General features: G+C 36.6%; 1 protein-coding gene across 16 annotated transcripts in view; it reads left to right on the top strand.

Annotated features, from left to right (window-relative positions):
- Positions 1 to 4,199: 4,199 nt before the first annotated feature.
- Positions 4,200 to 5,000, top strand: part of LOC122257269 (F-box only protein 31) — a 14,359-nt gene continuing 13,558 nt past the window's right edge. For 2 of the 16 annotated variants that reach the window (XM_043022467.2, XM_086541934.1), the window contains exon 1: positions 4,277 to 4,401. The gene's annotated coding sequence lies outside the window, so the exon portion shown is untranslated. Of the gene's footprint in view, positions 4,778 to 4,824 lie in introns of those variants that run through there. The other 14 variants (XM_043022462.2, XM_043022472.2, XM_043022471.2 and 11 more) reach the window with 13 other exon arrangements.

The raw sequence follows: 5,000 nt of genomic DNA on the forward strand, positions 1-5,000 counted from the left end.
CATGCCTATATCCTATATCAGATTCTAATGTCATCCACTTCTATATATTTGGTCAATTTCATATTTTGCTTTGATCTCTGTGTCAGTTTCTGTTCCATTTCCTACTTGTTTATCGAACCATATTAGTTGTACTGGGTGTCTTAACATCTTGGATGTAAATAGACAATTTCCATGTATATATTAATGGCACTTTAATTGTATAGCACCCAATTTTGTCCAGGTTCTGATGTTGGTAACATATAGTTACAGGGATTTGGTTCAGTTCCGACCTTAGTAAATTTGAATAGGTTTGGTGTTGTTTTACACCATTTACTTGTTCTCCATCTTCTTGCAAATACTTGGCCGATGGTCAGTAACTTTTTTTTAAAATCTTAAATACATGTGGTATTGATTTGGTGTTACATCAGTATAATTGAGTGTTGATAGTACATGTCCATTTCCATATGCCATTGGGTTCCGTATGGTATAAAACTCTGGGTGTTCTGCGAAGAAGCCCTTACTACTTCATTTCTCTTTACTTGTTTCTTTGTTGACACTTTTGCTATTTCTGTATATGACACTGAGTGTGTAAACTTCATTTTCCATCCACAATCTAGTACCCTGAAGTTAGTGACTTATTTCGGTGAGGAAGTCAAGTTCTTTTTGACTCTTTGAGTGTTTTTTCTACCAGTAGAACTGCACCATGTACATTGTACACGTGTTAACTGCTGAGTGTAAAGTTGTATTCGTCTATCGGGTTGTTTCCTTAGGTTGGTCCTTCTTGTTAAGTATCTTTTGTCGATGGAATTATATAGTTGTCATAGACGTAAAGGTCGAACGTTACTCCATGGTTATCTCCTATGGCTTCATCTGTAATTGGACGAGTTAAATGGATGAGTGGTTAATTGAATTTTATTCGAACTAGGTCTTCCGATTATATAATAAAGGACAAAACGTATGACACAACTTATCTATGGCACCCTCCATCGATCAGAAGCCTTCTCTTCTCACTCTCTTCTTAGAGTTACCTCCACGAAAGTCCAGCTTGTTGTTGGGTGACGTATCATGAATAATGAGTTGTCAGGTAGGTTGTCGGTTATCCATAAATTTAATTTAATTCAGAGGATTCTGCTATTTCTAGCATTGGCGTCCATATCCTCTCTGTTGTGTGTTATATCCTGGTTCGTTGTTATCAACAATGGTAGGATTGGTTTTGTCTGGTGAGATTCATTTTTCAAATCTGTCTCCATTCGTCCACCTCCTAGTATAGACTTGCAGAGATTAACGTTGGTTTGTGTTATCATTGGTTCCTCGTACAGTACTACTATCGATGTTGTTAGTCTGCTAAACTGGAACCTGTCACCTTCACTTTCTTTTTTAATGGTTGTTGGATGGAGTCCCTCTAGAAGGAGATATAAGCATTGCTTTACCTGTATTTGTAGAACCTTGTAGGATGGACCCATCCTTAATCTTGTCCGTATTATCAAACATGTACAGGTACTTAGTTTATAAAGTCTTGTACTGGCTTCAGTGAATTTCTCTCAATTAGTTCAATGAAGTCTTTGTATGTATGTCATACTTCCAAGGGAGTCAATCCTGTTCCAGAGACATATATTTGTATGGTCTATAGGTACGTTTTATAATGCTTTCCTAGGCTCATGAATATTTTTTTCTTGATTTGTATTGGTAACTTGTTTGATTCTGCCGGGTTCACCATATCTTAGCACTGTCATTCTTCTAAATAAACAAGAAAAGTATTCACTGTTAAATCCCTCAAACAAATTTATGATACATTAGCATATTCACATTTAACACACACACACACACACACACACACACACACACACACACACACACACACACACACACACATATATATATATATATATATATATATATATATATATATATATATATATGTATATATATGTGATGGGTATATAGTTTGCTCTATACCCCCATATAATAAATCAAAGATTGATGTGAAACACGGTAGCTAAAAACAATAACAATATATTATAACTCAAGATATATATAACATTATTTATAGGAAAGGGGCACGATATATACACAGCAAGGGGGAAGCTAAGCCTATCGCAAAGCTGACAAAATCTGAGCTATAGTTATATGGAAGACACTAAGGAAACACTGACAATGTACAGTATATGAAATAAGTCACTAAGACACTAAACAATATCTTCCTGGAATCCTTGAGGAGGAGTCGAAGGGAGAGGACTTCTCGACACGAAGTCTGATCTAATTCTCTCTAGAATCTAAAGACCTATTCTGAGGCAAGATACAGGGTCACTTCGAGGGTAGGGATGACCTCGTCCATTGGATGAAGTGCGAATTGACTCGACTGCGATTGGCCGACGGCGGTAAGGGCAAGATTCGAAGCCCCGCCTTCCAAGCGACCCCAGGCAGGCACTCAGGGTGGCCCTGGAATTTAGAGACGTGTCAGATCATGTGAGGTGCACATTGTATTTGATAACAATAATTTGATTTTAATTATGATTATTTCATAATTCCTTTCATATAAATTCTGCATCTGTTCATATACAATTAAGACCTTAATGATACATATATATATATATATATATATATATATATATATATATATATATATATATATATTGTTTTTTATACCCCTTTTCCTTTCTATTCAGTAATGTAAATATCATCAGTGATATGTACCCCATAATGATTGGCTTACCTTTATACCCTTACTGGAAATGTAACCTTGTGAAACTGTAACTTGTAGTTATTACCATAACAATGATGCTTACGAACACCTATATTAACATTGTTTATATCAGTATTTTTTTCGTTTTAACCTTGTGTATGTGATTGTATATAAAATTGATAATGTATATTATTGTATTAGTCTAATATACAATGATTGACTGTATTATTATACTAACCGACTGATTCTTCAAGAGGCCCTCCTAAGGGGCTATATCCCCTAGTATTCTTTTTGGCTACAGATAAATATTTGATTCTGATTCATTTTGTCAACTTTTGTCTCAGCAATGGATATCACTGTTTCCGCATTTATTTAAGTGACTTATATTTTTTATCTTTCACATCTGTTTACATGTGCATCATATCTATCGAATGCAACCTAGTTATTTGCTTTGCAAGAATAGGCTCCAATCCTTGCGCTGCATGGCTAAAATGTGCAACATGGAGGCCATCGAAGTACAGCATGGCCGCCTACTCTGTATCGTTATTGTTGGCGACTTACCAAGTTTGCGAGCTCCTCTGAAAAAAAAAAAAAAAAATAATGGTTGCAGACTAGCCTTGCTATAAGTGAATTTACCTTTGGGAAGTGGCCCAAAAGTTACTTTTGTGCATATGCTTCTTCATGGGCTATATACAAGGGATAGAGAGTACTTTTATATGCAGTTCCCTGGCGGAAAAATGGAACGGAATCACACCCACTTTTCATTAAAGTCACTCTCCTATACAATTAAAAATATCGAGGGTTGAGACCTTGCGTTACAAATATTAAATGATATCTGTTTGAAAAGTCCAGCAAAAAATGCCGCTCTTATTTCTCAGATTTTTGCCTGATTTCTGTGGAAAATAGCACCTGACAAACGAATATTAGTTTTATTTTCTACTGATGAACAGAATTTTATTTGTAGAAATTCGAATTCCAAATTTATAATACGGTCGGTTGAGGTATCCGGGCCTATGAAATTCTTAAAACTTTTACTTCCATTCTACCAATACCAAACGCGGGTTTAACTTTGAACACTTTAATGAATATATCAGATAGCCGCATACACTGAACATGGGCTTATCAGTTTCTTAGCAATGGAAGAACTGTTCAAGACAAGTTATATAGGTTAGCTAAGACAAGTATACGCAAAAACTTTAAAGAGAGAATGAAATAGAAGTTTGCTTTTGTATAGGCTACAATTTACGCTTGATGGTGACAATAATTGACATGAAAACATAATGAGAGTACAAACTTTTGTCACTCTAAACTACTTGAAAATCGGCTTATTTTACCCCAAATCTACCTTCATCTACTTTTGTTCTACACAAAAATTCATCCTTAAAATGCCCCCTGTGCACTCATTTACTACCATACAACAAATTTATTCTTAAATTACTATTCACGAATAAATTTACTCATAATTTATTTTTACAAATCTTGATGTACCCCCAACATCTTTTCTTTACCAGAAACTTATTCCTAATCTACCTCAATCTATATCAGGGGCGGGCAACCTCCGGCCCGCGGGCCAAATCCGGCCCGCGATGCAAAATATGCTGGCCCGCGATGCAAAATATGCTTTACATTGTATTTTGGCCCGCGAGAGTCGAGCTGCTTCTACCATCTGGCCCGCAACCATTGAATCTGGCCCGCCACCTACACTCTCTGCACGGTAGCAAAGATATCCTCACACCTCTGTCAGTCCCATCAGTCAGCAAAGCAGGGTTCTTAGCCTTATGTATGGAGGTGGTGGTGGTGAAGGCAGTGTTGGTGTTGGTGGTGGTGGTGGTGTGGTGGTGGTGATAGTAATGGTGATGGTGGAGGTGGTGGTGGTGAAGGTGTTGGTGGTGGTGGTGTGGTGGTGGTGATAGTATGTATGTATTGTATGCTGGGAATTTCACTTGACCTGTGGCCCGCTACCTTATCATAATAATCTCATCTGGCCCACGGCATGAAAAGGTTGCCCGACTCTGATCTATATTCATGTAACAGCCGTAACTGAAAGATTACAGTATATCCTATGATATATTAATTCGAATGCATATTACCATTTGTAAAACTATTCAAATACAAGTAAGGCCATAATTAATTCTCAAATCTTCATTAAGACACTCCTGTGACGTATTTTGTTTTTACGTCACTATGACGTCATGGTAGACACACTGTAAACAAAATATAACTAGTCCAAGGCAGGCTCTTCCGTTCCTGTACTTTTAGACAGTGTAGAATAGTTGTCATGAACTCTATAAAAAAATAATTAGATAGTACACTTGTAATATGTAGCAGAAGTGTATTC

The sequence above is a fragment of the Penaeus japonicus genome, unplaced genomic scaffold (genome assembly GCF_977035675.1).
Source record: "Penaeus japonicus unplaced genomic scaffold, GWHDUDI00000001_assembly GWHDUDI00000011, whole genome shotgun sequence".
Lineage (NCBI taxonomy): Eukaryota > Metazoa > Arthropoda > Malacostraca > Decapoda > Penaeidae > Penaeus > Penaeus japonicus.